The following is a 16492-nucleotide window of genomic DNA, read 5'->3' on the forward strand; positions in this document are numbered from 1 at the left end:
GATGTTTAAAGAGAACACAACAACAAACTTCTGTTCACACAATCTCACTATTTCTATGCAGTGTGAAATGGAAATCATAACACGGTTTGCCATCTGCCATAAAGTGATTTCTCACAACGTGTACTGTAAAACAACTAAATAATGTATGCACCTGGAAATTCATAATAATATTTATAACAAGAGATGAAGGCTAAATAGGAGGCAGTAAAGGTTAAAATTAACTGGTGTCATCTTGTGTGTATTCCACCTCAAACACAGTGATCTGGGACCAGGGTAAATCACTTACTAAAGATGAATGAATGAATGAATGAATGAATGAATGAATGAATGAATGAATGAATGAATGAATGAATGAATGAATGAATGAATGAATGAATAACAAGGAACATGAATGAGCAAGGAATTCGAGTTGTCTTCAAATGTTTTTAATTGCACACAAATTTTTATCACAACTTTTGAGTGGTCTTCCGCAGTTGTAGCCCAATGGTTGAGATGCTTTTCTGCTCAACGCAGTTGTAGAGAGTGTTTTTTACTTTCTTCTTAATTAGAGCAGAATATATATAAATACACAAAATAATATATATAATACACTAAATAATAATACAACGGGAAAAAATCAACATAAAACATTATGTATTAATGGTAATATCTCTATTGTTTTGTAATATGAAACTAGTTCATTGGGGATTGGGATGCAAAGCAAAATGAAGCAAATTCTCTGTGAGTAATAATGATATTCTTTCCATTTTGAGGCTGTGCCAATAGTTGGTTTGGTTAAGATAAATTGCCCCCAGCTGTGAATGAGTGTGTGAGTATGCATTGGTGCTCTGTCTATTCCCAGATTTTCTGTGATAGGCTCAGGATCCGCCACAATTTAATCAGGATAAAGCGGTTACTGAAAGTGAGTAAGTGAGAGTGGATAACACAAGCATCAAGACATAATGGAAAAATACAAAACTGATTAACTTGATGTTGCCTAGTGCTGATTCAGCATTGTGATATAGCCTATTAACTATGACAGATTTCTGCAGTGTGGCCCTGCAGTAAATATTGTGGTCCTGGATACGGGCCTGCATATACTCTACATACAGCTTTTACTTTGTACCCAGGCTTGTGAGTGAATGAATATTGTAGGTATGAGTCAGCCCAAGCATCAGGAGTAACACTGCTGTCTCTTTCCCTGGCAGCTGACTGAGATGAGACCGCTGGGTGGCGCTAGGACACCGTCATCACCAGGGAACTCGGGCTCACAGCGGCATTGAGCGAATCAGTGGCACGGAGAGCTTCACTTCAGACCTTCCACCTTCTCCTTCGGTTCGAACGCGCCAGACACGATACCGTCACACCACTTCCGCTTTATATTTCCTCTTTCAGAAAACACAGAGACGCCGCGGACGCACACGCAGTGCTCTTGGTTGGAGGGCTTGCGCTCTGGCACCGGTACCGGAATAGCGCTAGAAGCCAGCAAAAAGCGCTGAAGTTTGGCGCGTCGTGCGCGCGGTGACATGGAGAGGTAGAGCAGAACGCGGCGCTGACACGCAACTTTTAAATGCAGCCCTGACTTTTTTGGGAGGGATTTTTTACTCTTCCAGGACAGTGTTCAGTTTCTCCTTGATTTGGGTGGTAAACAATAATTGTAGCACTGCTGGGTGAATTTCAGAGGGACTTGAGATCGTGAAGCGCGCCACGGTGCGCATGGCCCGTGACAGAGGATACGAGCGCTCGCGTTATGTCCGGTAATGGAACAGCAATGAGAGCGGACTTTTCCCTGGAATAAACGCAAGCGACGGGCCAACAGGTAAAGACCTTTTAATGCTTCATTTTTCATTTCATTTCCAAGAAATATGTTGTAGGATAATTCCATATATATATTAATTCCATATGTTCTTCTTGGAAAAATACTTGGAAACTGTATATATAAAACACTTTGATTGCCATAAAAACACTAGTTTCACTAATAGACCCTAAATCTTCTGTCGTGCATGACTGAAACTTCATGAAATATATCCTAAAAAAAACTCTTGTTGGTGACAAATAGGCTTATAAATCGGGACATGAAATATTACACCACGAGCAAATTGGGTGTGATGGAGTGTGCAGTACTCACGAGATCACTAACATCTACATGACCCCATTAACACCTCATAGCTTCAAAAAAAGCATCTCTCTTAGCCCAGAATGAACACCGTTATTAAAGATCATCCACAATCTTGAATAAGGACAGCATACACAGTGTTAAAAGATCATACAGTGTTAAAAGATTCTAGCTGCTCCAATGACTTAATTATTCATGTCCTGAAATAAAAAGACTGCAGAATCTACATTGATGAGATAACATGCAATAATCAGATTACAGAATAATCTGGTGTAATAGTGCACTGAGATTAACTTTCACTAATGAATTAACACAACTGTTAGGCTTACTGTAGTATAATCACTATAAATTTTACAATACTGGACAAAATATTAACCCAAGTAACCATCTATTGCTGATTAATTAATGGTTAATTAACATCTAACACATTTAATGACTTACATCGAGTGTTTAATTAACAAATGCATGCTTCTGTTAATGCTAATAGTGCTTGTTTGCATCATAAACATGTGTGTTTGTGTGTTAACTTCCCACTGTACAAGTGAATGCACCACACCTCTAGGTGTTAATTCAGCACTGTAGATTTTATCTCTGGGACTCTACGCTGGGGCGTTTGCTGTTTTTTCTTGAATGCTGCAGTTCCTCTCATCCTCTTGAAATCCCTCGTCTCTGTCATCAGACATCACTTGTCTCGTGCTACGCTCAACAACTATAGAGCATTATGAGACATGCGGATAGACTTCTAATTTACAGAGTGAAGTTTTTGACAGATATAGGCTACAAGACTAATAATTTTTTAAAGCCTGTGAAAATGACATCTCAAGAGACGGCTTGAGATAGGACACCAGTAATAGAAGATGGTAAACGCCACAGGAAGAGCTGCTAGTTTTTGGGTCATTTATTTGACAGGCGTTAGTTCATAGTAGTCTGCACAGCTAAATGCTACCAGTAGCATTAAACTAAATGATTAAAGTCAAGCTAGGCACACGTGTGGTAAGCCTTTAGCTGGGTTTTTTATTTGTGAGTGTCCAATAAAATTCTGCTGTATAACAGATGGACAGAACAAACAATTACAGGTACACACATATACACACACACAGTCTGTACACACTCATTGCACATATTGACTGAACGAGTCGCTGAGGGTTTTGAAGCCGCTGAAGTGAAATACTCATCCAGACGGGATGTATTGAATCTGACCTGTGCATTAATGCAGGGAAATAGATGTTCACTGGAATGCTGCTAGATTCTTCATGTCAAAGTGCTAAATCTGTCCTACTCTTATGTAGAGATTTTTAGTGTGTTAGGCGATGCTGTGCAATATATTCTTTGTGAAATCCTATCACGATACTGGCCTTTACTACACTGATCTCACCAAAGGTCATCTCACAGATCATGAAATATTTCAGTGTGTTATTGTTTTTGACTAATATCACCCAGGATTATGGGTGTTTCTCTATAGGGGTTTGGATGAGCTTAGTAATGAGATTAACAGTAACGCAGTAACACAATCTATATCTGAATATGTACCTGTATCTGTTTAGTGCTTCACATATAATAACTCAAAATGGGCAGGGCTTAAATGTAAAAAAAAAATGCAAAAAATAAAATAAATAAACAAAGAACAGAGGTTGAAATGCATGAACTGTCAGTATGGTATGTGACTTCCTCACTTCCTCAAGCTCAGCTATAGCACTTGAGTTCATAATTGGTCTCAAACAGAGATTTGTGAAGGACGGCTTTATTAAAACCTTAATTATTTTTCTTTGTACCTCCTTGCAATACTAAATAACTGATTTGGCTAGTTCCCAAAATGTAAACAAATTATTAGCTAAATATAAACCACAGAAGTTACTAAGGATGCTGTAAATGCATCCTGCATCGCCTTCTGCTTGTGATCCCTCACCAGCGCCGACATGAAAGCAAAAACCTCCTTCTTGTGTGGATTTTTCATTGCAAATTTCTTGCAGTCCTGATGCATGACTCCACGGAATACACTTTGGAAAAAAAAGCTTTGTGGTAAGCTTTATTTAAAAATAGGCACGTGTCATAATTGTTTACAACATGGTATCATGGTATCTGCATTTGTGTACATCATGTTGTATTTCCCTAATAATATTATACTTAGTTATGGTATAGTATAAGGTATTCTCATTATACTGTATACACTAATTATAGTAAGCTGGGAACTAGAATGAGGTGCTGCACGCACACACACACACACACACACACACACACACACACACACACACACACACACACACACACACACACACAAAGTCGCAAACGGGTCTGATTGATTAATTAGACAAACTTCCCATTTCATTACTACACAGGAACCGAATAGATGATTATTTTCGAAGAAAGAGATACATTTACATCTATTCACATTTACTAAGACTTTGATGGTTCATGGAAGCAATCTTTAATAGTCCAAAGGGAATATGCACTTATGTGATTCAAAACATCGACTACAAGCCTGGCAGAACTCCCACAGTTCTAATAAACCCCAGGCTTACTGTTCAGACTAATGATAATAGCAAGGGATACATTTTTTCTTTGCTGTTTAATGGGTAATTCATCTCTGGTTAATGGGTAATTCAGCAGGTAATAGCAAGTCTCTTGAAGAAAAAAAAGTTTGTTTGGAATGCAAATACATCTTCTTTAAGTATCTGTTTACAAATCGTACGTGAAGTCTTCTATGCGTTATGGCTTACTCCGATATACAGGCGTGAGCTGCAGTAGTTCTGTGTACACCATTGAAACAGGTTGCCATTTTAATTGAAGGCTTTATAATGGCATCTAAATGGTACTATTCAGAACAGAGCAACTATTTGCATACATTTACAGCTGACCCTGTATTCACGTTAGCGAGCGACAAAGCAGTAGACGGTTATTCATTTTCTACTGTACTGTATGTATAGAGCTACGGTGGCGAAGTAACAGTACAACAGTGGATAAGTTGAGATTTTGTCAACTTACTTATGAACAATTGGCCCGATTGATTCCTCAGCCAAAATTGTATAGCACACATGGTTCAAAATTCTTTCCTTCCTCCATACACATCTCTAGTTCCTTTCTATAATGACTCGAAAAAATGGAAAATGGAAATTGTGAAAAGCTTTTCATATGTATCATATATCTTACAGTCAATGGATGTAAATAAGATATAAAGAAACATTAAGCTTCAAGGAAGTAGCAAAGATCATTGGCATCTATGATGACTGCTTTTAGCTAGTACAGTTAGTTTGCCTGGAGAATCTGCTAAACGGTAATGCAAATTCTGGCATGTAACATTACTCAAAAAACCGATTTTCAAACTGATTACTGTGTTACTTCATTTAGTATGTTCTTTCATTTACTATTTAAAAGAAGCTTTATAAATATAAGCATTCTGGTGGGTGTATGTAGGTAGTACAGTTATATACCTTGCACAGCTAACCTGCTAACAACTTACAGAAAGCAACGTTTTTAGTTTTCAAGTTTTTTTTCGTTGACAAATGTCATTATCATACAGTATATTCTAGTAAGCTCTGCCTGTGGATGGATGATACACACCCAGAAGTGACAAACTAAAGGACAAACATGAGCAGCCTGTTGCTCACTGGTGTGAATACAGCTTGATATTCATATTGGCATCGGAGATATATTGGCATCTGAGTCATATTTAATGTACCTGATTATGTTTTGATCCGTATTTGTGCAGTACAGCTGTTTGCCTTTCCTCTGCATCGATTCTGTACTGTAGTGGTGGCTCACTAGTTAATGCTCTGGGTTACTGATCAGAAGGTCAGTTACTGCTAAACTGCCGATGTTGGGTCCTTGAGCAAGGCCCTTAACTTTCTCAGTTCCAGGGTACTGTATCATGTGGCGGACACACAAGCTGGGATGCGAGAAGAAAATAATTTCACAATGTGTAATATACAGTATATGTAACAATTAAAGGCTGTGCATCTGCAGATACCAAGGGCTCTGATATACTATAAAAATCATCTAAAAATAGGAAAAAAATATTTATGGCTCAAAAAAATCCTCTCCTATATCCGTTTGTTTAATTCTGTGCCATATATGTTATGACAGTATGCACGTGGCAGAGAGGGTTTCGCTGAAGTCTGCAACCGAGGTCTTCTGCCAACGCTCAAGAACAGTGTAGTGTAATTAGACTGAGTTTACAAGGAGCTCATGATGGTGATTTACTAATCACTCTAGCAGCAGGAAGCCCGACTCATAATAAGAGAGAGGCAGGAAAAGAATGGTAGAGAGAGAGAGAAAGAGAATTAGACACCTAATTATGTTTGGTAACTTGCACAAAAGAGCTTGTGGAGAAGTGAACTAATTTCAGACCTTTGAGTATCAGGGTGTATTTTCAAAACCTCGGATGAAAACCTATTTATTTCATGTCTTTACATACTTCCCTTATTCCTTATGTGTCTAATTGCCTGACAGTGCTGCTTTCCATTCTCAATACATCTTTCTCTCTTTATCTCTTCTTGTCCCTTTCTTGTTGTCTTTTTTATTCTCTCCTTTATTTGACGTTTTATGACAAGTCAACTGTTTTTTTCATTATAGGTTACTGAGGTATACTGAGATACTTGGTTATTTTCGGAGCATTTTGTTATTGGCCCCAGCACTAAAAGCTTCTGGATCCTTTTGCCCCACTGATTATATTCCTGTCTGATTAATTAGAGTAGTCGTCCCCCCCCCCCCCCCCTTTTTTTTTGTGTGTGTGTGTGTGTGTGTGTGTGTGTGTGTGTGTGTGTGTGTGTGTGTGTGTGTGTGTGTGTGTGTGTGCAGTTATATTATTACTGTGTGGTTATTTGTGGGAACTGCTGATGGCTAAAGGTGAATGGTCAGGCATCATGGGAATGGTGCTGGGCCGTGTGTCACTGTGTGTGTGTGTGTGCATTTGTGCCACACAGTGTTGAGTTTCAGCTACTTTTAAACCGCTGAGAGCTGTCTGGGAGGGAGGATTAATGTCTAACAGACCTCCGCTCACCCATTATCCTGTAATTGATCGGCTGTTAGGTGATTAATCCATCAAAGACATTAACGAAGACAGAGCATCTGAATACCTCTGTTGTGTACAACTCGTGTGTGTGTGTGTGTGTGTGTGTGTGTGTGTGTGTGTGTGTGTGTGTGTGTGTGTGTGTGTGTGTATGTGTGAATATATATATTGATGTTTGTTGATGAGGGCCTTCAGCTTTTCTCATATTCATTCAAACCTCATACTTTCGGTTCAGGTAGAACCTGCAGCTAGACATGTACAGTTTTCTGTAAAGTGCTTTCTGTCCAAAAAGGTGCTGATATTTGTACCGGAGTCAGTGCCAAGAGCTTGAACCTTTTTGTGCTTTTCTTTTGTGAATAAAAATGGTTCTTGGCTGACAAAATTGGTTCTGTTCCAAAAAAAAAAAACTACTGGTTTGGAACAGAGGAGCTGATAATGTCAGGAGCTTGGGGTCAGTCTGGCACCACTGCAATTCAACCACTTATCTTGTTTACATGACTGCTGTTAAACTTTGTGTGAAGGTTATAAATACGGTTTTTATTAGTTTTTTTAAGAAGACGGAAATAGTGGCTTATCGGTATGTCTATGCAACTCTCCATTCGTTGTAACTTCTGTACACCTGCATTTTCATGCAGTTATCCCATCATTCTGTCATGTACATGAATGAGGAAGTGTATGAGTGATGAACTGCATGCAATATTCAATCCTTTGTCAAACTCAAGGATACCTGAGATAGGTTGCAAGGCTAACTGCTAAACTAGAAAAGGGTTGAAAACCCTTCTCTTCTCTTCTCTTCTCTTCTCTTCTCTTCTCTTCTCTTCTCTTCTCTTCTCTTCTCTCCTCCACTCATCGGCCTCCATTGTTAAAAAGTCCTGGAGCAGTCCTGCCATCCTTTTTCTCTCAGCAGAGGACAGAGAGAGATAATAATCCTGAAAGAGGCTCACTGGGAATTCCTGCTCTACTCTACACCTGCAGGCTTCAGCTCCCTTATCAGTTTATCAGGCAGCACTTAAACATTGGTTACTCGTGTGAATCCTTGAAGACTCGTCCTGTCTACAGGTGTTTGTTTCAGTGATTCGTTGTAAAAACATTTATTAATTCTGTTAGGCTTATTGATGAAAAAAAAAGTGGTTCTCCACCATTTACCCAAGTCAGTCTTGTGTTTCTAACCATTGAGTGGGATCCAAATACACAGCCGTTCATAATATTACAAAATAAATCTGTTTAACTGTCAGTAGCCGGTATGGCTGACCACACAGTCTCAGAGACAGAAAACTGTTTACATACTCACTGTAAAACAATTAGGCAAAAGCATTTGTGTTTGTTACAGTAGCTTTCTGAAGTCGTGTTTCCAAGTCCCTAAAATTTTTCTTAATTTTTAATGTATAGCCAGTTAGACAATACCCAATTCTGTCATTCAAACCACTTACAGTTCTGTCATTTGTTACTGTGTAAGTTTCTGTGCACTGAGTAAATCGATATATTGTGTAATCGTGTAAGTTTGATTGGACAGCGTGCTCCGTTTCAGGCACGGATGTTGATGTATAATTCATGCATCTTAATGTTGACCTGGTTTAAACACGTTGGTCCCGCTGCATACAGATTCACAAATCAAACAATAGATGTGAAAAAAAAAAAAACAGTTCTTTATACAGTACATACATAATATATACCTACAAACAGGTGAAACGTTTTTGGATTAATGAATACGATATTAAATATTCTTACCAAATTTATGGATGGGGCGGGGTTGTCTTGGTCGTCTTGGTCTTTAGGACAGAAATGATCAGCCTAAAGGACTTTGCTCTGATTTGCAGTGATGCTTTGCTATTATAGTAGAAGTAAACCCAAGAAATGAGAGGCAAAAATAAATGCGCTCCCCACACACAGAATAACATATCCAAATTTAATCTGTTAATTAACTTTTCATTCCCTTTTTTATCCATCTATCTATAGAGCTCTCATCTCACTTCCTCTGCTAACTAACCATACATCTGTTGTCTCACCTATCAATCCATCTGGTCTTCAAATTAGTAAGAGGTGCATAGCAGTAAAAAAAAAAAAAAAAAAAACATAAAATAAATGACTTTCCGAGGTTGGTTTATAATCAGAAATGGAGTTAAAGCATGCATTGAATTGAGTAGGAACACTAATCTTAACAGAATATAAATGGATATAGAGCATATTTGTGACATGAGAAGTGAACACAGTGTATACTGGTTCCCACTGTGCTTCTGGAAGCACATCTGTTCTGTGAGATTAGCGACTACCTGTAAAATGCTTGAGAAATGCTTCTGCTTGAACTGGCTTTCACTTTATCACAATCCCTGTTCTTAATTGTCATGATCCGAGAGTTTCCAGGAATACAGCATGACCTCGTGAAATACATTACTGTATTTTGCAGAATTTCCCACGGAGTTAACATTTCAATAACCATTCTCACCAAGCAGGCTTGAAAGAAGACATTTTGACACTCTGTAAAACAGTGTAAAATGGACAATGACCTTTAAGTAGCTTTTTATCTCTCGCTCTCTTTCTGCATCTCTTCCGTGCCGTTCGTCCAAGCTGCAAGGTTCACGCTGTATTTGTGTGATTATGGTGGTGTTAACCGTGATGCTGCACGACATTTCACTAATGTCAGAATCAGTTCACACCCTCAATCTGTGGCCTTTTCATAAGTGGCTGATGTCCTCATACGTTTACGCAATTTAAAAAATCTTTTCTGACGGGATATATCACGCAAGAGTCCCTGTTGATTCCGATATATACACACATTCTTTTTTACAGAGTGGCAATGAAATTCAATGGAATAAATCCTAACATGCTTTCTTTTAAGCAGCATCACCTATGCAACATCCTGCTTTTATTATAGTACATATTCAGTATTTATTACAGTATACTGCACTGGCTGAATTCCACATTCCAGTTTTCTTGACATTTGCTATATATCACACTATACAGAGTAACTGCTTTGTCCTTTTCTTGCTGGATCTAGCGTCTATCCTGGGAACATTGGTTGAGAGCCACCCTGGATATACTGTACCAATACATTTGCACACTCTTTCACACCTACGAGCAAAGTCAGAGTAGCCATTCCTCCTACGAAATCCATGCACTTGGAGGAAAGCCTTGAGGACATGAGGAAAATTTCTGATATCAGGATGGAACCAGTACTCTGGAGGTCTGGATGTGTGAGACAGCAGCACTACCCTCTGCAGCTCCACTAGGTCTCAGAAAATAAGCAACTCTAATAGGTCTTTGTTAAAAACTTTCACATGTAATACCACATTTAATATAAGTAAAGGAAAAACATGAAAATATGGTAATACAGTGCAAATTCATTTAGTGATCTGCTTTCACATTTTCTTTCTCTTTTCCATTTTAAAACCATGGAGTGCAAACTTTTGCACTATTCTCTCTCTCTCTCTCTCTCTCTCTCTCTCTCTCTCTCTCTCTCTCTCTCTCTCTCTCTCTCTCTGTATCTCTCTCTCCTTCTCTCTTGCAAAGCCCCTCTGAAGTTGCATGAGTTGAAAGCCGGTAAAGCCGGTAGAATGCTGAGCTGCTGAGATGGAGGCTTCAGCAAGCTCTTGCTTAAAAAAAATTACTATGCTCTGTAACATCCTCTTGAACCCGGACACATCCTGCGAGCATCAGCTCAGTGCCGTAGAAGATGTCTGCTGAAATAGATACAGCATTTTAAGGTTGCAATCACTTTTTCGGACATTACAATCACTCCGGCAGCACGGGGTGAGACGGAGAAGTGGAAATGGAGAAGGAAGTGAGGTGAAAAATCAGGGCACAGAAAGACAAGGGAAGAGATGAAGAGTCAAAAATGGTGTAAGTGAGTAAAATAGAGGGAGGATGGGGAATGCTGATATGCTGTATCTGCTGCTCAAGCGGAAAAGCAAGGTGATGCTGGAACGATCATAATTTGTTTAATGATCTCACAATGGAACACATAAAGATATGAGTTAGTTAATGTCACATGTATTGGTGGCGTCACACCACAGTTAATTTACTACAATCTCAAATGAAGAGCACTAATTTCACTGCAGTTAGATAAGTTTGCCTATACAAATTGTGGCCCATTAAACAAAGAATAAGCGTACTAAACGACGTTACTGTGCAACAATGTGTGGGTGAGCTTTTTTTTTTGCATGTGCTAGATGTTCTTGATAGACATGACAAGTTCGGACTTCCTACTGACTGCCAGAAGCGCATGCAGAATTGAGGACTGAGTATAATGCTGATTAAATACAGGAGAAGGCATAAGTGTAGATTATTAGGTTTATGTAAAAGACACATACCGAAAGCATATTAATGTCATTAGAATTTGTGACGCATAGCAAATATAAAATAATAATTGTCATAATACGCAATTTCACTTTATATAAAGTTCTGATTTGCTCATATTAATTAATATTTCATTACAGGCTTGCATTCGTAGAGGGATTCTCGTAAGCGACCATGCATGTTACTGAGCAGAAAAATATAGACTTAGTACTTTAAGCTCATTTTGTATAATGGACCCTCTCTCTTACTCCGCTATGAATGGCTCCAAATTCCTCTTCTATTATTCCTTACTATTACACTAATGGCTCATTTCTGTTTATGTGACCCCATTTTCCTATTTTTACGCAGATTAATGACGTAAGCGTAACCTAGTAATGTTCTTTAATCATGTGTCTACCAGAGAGCATGTAGAATGTGCTATTTTACAGTATGTTATTATTTTCAACCAGGATTTAATTAGAATCGTTTAGTATAGGATGTTAATAATATCTTGAAACGCTGCTGAAAATGCAACAGTCTTGACTCTCACAGAGCATTCTAGGAGTTTCTATCTCAGTATTGTTACTTCGAGGGCGGTGATGGAGGCACTCGGCTCTTTTTGACATGCTGCTCTTTTCGCTGTAATAAATGTCAGCATGGTTTGGTCCAGTAGATCCCTAGATTGCTGTGGTATTGAGGAAAAGAAAGAGGGGTGTGAAGTGCAGCAGAGGGAATGTATACAAGCGTAAAAGAAACTCTTTTGTGGCCCAGAGGAAGCCTGGTTGAGATGAACCTGCATTCGTATCTATCTATGTGAAAGAAGTCTTCTTTGTGGCTTTTTATTTGAAACGGGTGACAGCTGGGTGATGGTCAGAGCATTGAAGTGTTAGAGCTGAGGTTTGACGAGGGGGGTCTGTGGCAAGAAGATGTGTCGAGAGAGTAGTGTGTAATTTTTAGAAATATCTGTTATTTGCATATGTGTAATGAGAAAGTCTGGAGGTGTTATGATTTAAACTCAAACATTATTTAAGGACATTCATAGCGTCAAGTAGAACTATAGTCAATCAGACTAGAGTCAGATTCACTATCCTGGAGGAATATGAAAAGTAAATACGGGTAAGCAAGTATTACAGGGGGTGGGGCGGTGGGGTGGTTTGGGGTGGGGGGGTGGTGTGGTTTGGGATTGCCCGGTGGCTTAGTGGTCAGCACGTTCTCCTCACACCTCCATGGTTGGGGGTTTGATTCCCGCCTCCGCCTTGTGTGTGTGGAGTTTGCATGTTCTCCCCGTGCCTCGTGGGTTTCCTCCGGGTACTCCGGTTTCCTCCCCCGGTCCAAAGACATGCATGGTAGGTTGATTGGCATCTCTGGAAAATTGTCCATAGTGTGTTAGTGTGTGAGTGAATGAGAGTGTGTGTGCCCTGCAATGGGTTGGCACTCCGTCCAGGGTGTATCCTGCCTCGATGCCCGATGACGCCTGAGGCTCCCCGTGACCCGAGAAGTTCGGATAAGCGGTAGAAAATTAATGAATGAATGAAAGTATTACGAGGCAGAGGTTAAAATGAAACACATTATGGATATGTGGCTTGGTGTTGCACAAAGATAAACAATGGTAAGACGTTTATATTTGCATGTATGGCATTTTTCAGACTCCTGTATCCAGGGCAACTTACATTTATCTTATTTATACAACTAAGCAGATGAGGGTTAAGGGCCTTGCTAAAGGGCCCAGGAGCAGCAGCTTGGCAATGGTGGGAACTGACTGGGAGCGAGTTAATATCTAAATTGGTTTGGAGAAGGAGTTCCTGATTCAGGTGAAGTTTGATGAGGCTTTGTTTGTGCCAATTTTCAATTGATAGAATATTCATAAACAATGATCTCTTATGAGACTGCCCTTTAAGGGAAATGGGTTATCGAGCCGCTCCACTCCATATTAAGGTAAATTGAATTTCCAGGCTAGTTAAATGTAATTGAAGATATCAGTCGTATCCATTGCTGAGCGTTTTCTAAGATATATTTGAATTGCTGTGATTTTAGCAGGTCTACAGAAATTAATGTTTAAAGCTAGAGCTTAGAAATTGGGGTTTGACACAAAGTTGTATGGTGTTTATACTATACACAGTTTTGATGTATTAGGACAGATGGCGAAATCTACATTTAGGATTATGTAGCTGTTTTAATGTTGAAAGTTCTTTAGGCAAAACTTGCAGGTAGGGCATAAGACATGAGCTGTTGCCCTACTTTTATAACTTTGTAGTTGGATGCATCTCTGTATCTTTATTCCAGCATACAATGTTGTGTGTGTGTGTGTGTGTGTGTGTGTGTGTGTGTGTGTGTGTGTGTGTGTGTGTGTGTGTGTGTGTGTGTGTGTGTGTGTTTGTGTGTGTGTGTGTTGGGCAGAGTTCTAAGCTCAGGGAAGTCTGATACAGGCTAAATAAGCTACTCTGAGCATTATCAACCAACCCTAATGCTGCACTCCAATTAGCATATAATGTATAACTCATACACACATACAGATACACTGACTGACCTTCATACCAAACGTCATAATTTATCCTCTCTCAACACAACATGACTGCACTGTTTTACCTTGTCTAGTAATTGTCTAGCCTGTAGGCTAATTTCTTCTTAGAGCACTCTGGCCAGGGGCACAAACAGATTGTTGCTATGTTTGACTGCCCTGAAATATTTTAGCAAAGAAGCCTCATGGAGTACACACTCACTCAGTGATTTACAAAATTCATCATCTTGACTTGTCCTTAAAGGAAAACTGTACGCTGAAACACATTCAATATTTTTATTGAAATATTCATGATGGGTTTAGTGATTCTGGTGCTAATTTAGTGTGGAGCTGCCCAGTTCAGTAGTCAGGGCACTGCTCAGGGTATCGGCCTTAAGGCCTGTTCTCTCTCTCTATAGAGATAGCGAGCGAGAGAGAGAGATACGAGAGATAGAGAGGAGCGAGCTGCGGCAAGAGAGAGAGCAAGGATAAGAGAGGAAGGCGAGGAGAGCGAGAGAGAGCGCCTCCTCTCTCTCTCGCTAAGAGAGCGTCTCTATAAATTGAGCTAGCTATTCACATCTCTCTCTCTCTCTCTCTCTCTCTCCACCTCTCTCTCTCACTTTCTCTCTCTCTCTTCATTTCTCTCTTCATCTCTCTCTCTCTCTCTCTCTCTCTCTCTCTCTCTCTCTCTCTCTCTCTCTCTCTCTCTCTCTCTCTGTCTCTCTCTCTTCATCTCTCAATCACTAAATCCTTCCAGGACATTGGAACGTTCTCTCCTTAAAAAATCCCACAAAGCACTGCATAAACCAGGGTGAATAGATTTTCACTCTGTTCCTTCACTGGAAAACAACATCATATTTGCTGAAGACTCTCAGCTAAATTTGACTACATAATATAGATAAAGTTTGTTCTTTTAGCTCTCAAATGATTTCTTACTTTAGCGATTTTATACCTTTTTTCAATGGTGTCTATATCTGTTTATGTCTAATGACTGTTGGTGATGGCTTATAAGGTGTGTACATAGACAAGTGACCGGAAATTGATTCATCATTGTCCCAACATGTATTGAGCCAGGGTCCTAGCAAGTGCTCAAGCTCATGTACTCACTATACTGATTCACAACCTACTGAGCTGACTGAGACACACCCAGTGGGTGCTATACAAACACGACTGACATGTTTGTCATGACATGACATTCTCAGCTCGTGATCTAGAGAACCACTATCGACATATTCATGGATCGAGATTTCTAAAGCACTTCTGTATGTCGCTCTGGATGAGGGTGTCTACCAAATGCCATAAATGCAAATGTAAATGAAATTCTAGTGCTTATTTAAACCAAAATGTGAATTGGGTGCAAACAGTCATGTGACCTGATTGTCCTGATCAGGTACACAGAGGCAGTGACTGATGGGAATCATATTCCTGACAGGTTGATGATTCATTTCTTAATTTCTTTGCAGTTACAACAGCATTTAATTGGAGAAATTCAACAATCTCAATAATGCTTTGGTTTTTGTAAACTCCTAAAAAAAAAAAGGCAAGAGCTTCTTGTCTCATGAGCAATCTAACAGAGAAGCAAACAGACTTCCAAAATACAAGACGGCTTCGGTATATGATGGAGTTTCCTTGAGATACAGCAAAGACTCAGCTAGTTAGCATCATATAAAACCTTGGGCATGATGGTGTTGCTGGTGCATTACTGTAGCCTGAATATTGAGGCTTTCAACATTACCCATTTGAGCAAATACTGTAAGTAGGTGAGAAAAATGTCTAAAAGATTAAATCTTGTATGGAATTAAAGATCACGTGTCAGTTATAAAGTTTATTATGCAGCTCGTTCGGGGATTAAGCAATTGAGTGGTTTGATGAGGTATTTTTGGTTATTCACTGCATGTTGGTGACCTGCACTAAAAGCGTCTAACGGTCAACTTTTGAATGATGATGTCCCATCAGCAGCATCTGACCTCTTTGACATTTCACTCAACAGCATCTGACTCAAATCGTGGGTGCGTATCCTACTGCGCAGGGTTACGAGCCAGACATGACAATGCATTACTTGTAATTCATTCCTAATTCATTAACAAGGCTGTACGCATTCACATCTGGATGAGGAAGTGGAAACACTACGACAGCCAATGCATATTTCAGGTTGCTGGACTAAGAGAACTGCTATATTTTCTATGTCAAATGATTTAATCTAAAACCAATTCTAAATCAAACAGAAGACAATTCAAAAATACAGCTGAGCAGTTGGAGGATTTAGCACCTGACAGCAGAACTTTGTTAGTCCTGAGACTTGAATAGCACAATCTGGTTACCAGATGTTTTTTTTTTTCACAGCCCTAATCGCTGTGATATCTCCTCCACACTTTCTTGAGCTTCATATATTGGATCTCCCCTGCTCTGCCTTGAGCTTTCAGTTGGAACAATTTTTTTGTGATGGTATTTTTATCTGTAACTCGTAGTAAATTTAGTTGGGAATTTACTGTTAGACGAGGTCGCTATACATTATAACATGTATAAATGTGTGTGTTTTGTGCATGTGGACATGCTCTTTGCATCCACTTAGACTTCTCTCTGACACGCCAGCATGCTAAAGCTTTCACATAATTCTGAATTC

At 39.4% G+C, this 16492-nt stretch overlaps 1 protein-coding gene across 1 annotated transcript in view; it reads left to right on the forward strand.

Moving 5' to 3' along the window:
* Positions 1-1250: 1250 nt before the first annotated feature.
* The window catches only part of tafa3b (TAFA chemokine like family member 3b), a 112765-nt gene continuing 97523 nt past the window's right edge, over positions 1251-16492 (forward strand). The window contains exon 1 of the mRNA XM_027166450.2: positions 1251-1798. The gene's annotated coding sequence lies outside the window, so the exon portion shown is untranslated. The remainder of the gene's footprint in view (positions 1799-16492) is intronic.

The sequence above is a fragment of the Tachysurus fulvidraco genome, chromosome 14, assembly GCF_022655615.1.
Source record: "Tachysurus fulvidraco isolate hzauxx_2018 chromosome 14, HZAU_PFXX_2.0, whole genome shotgun sequence".
Lineage (NCBI taxonomy): Eukaryota > Metazoa > Chordata > Actinopteri > Siluriformes > Bagridae > Tachysurus > Tachysurus fulvidraco.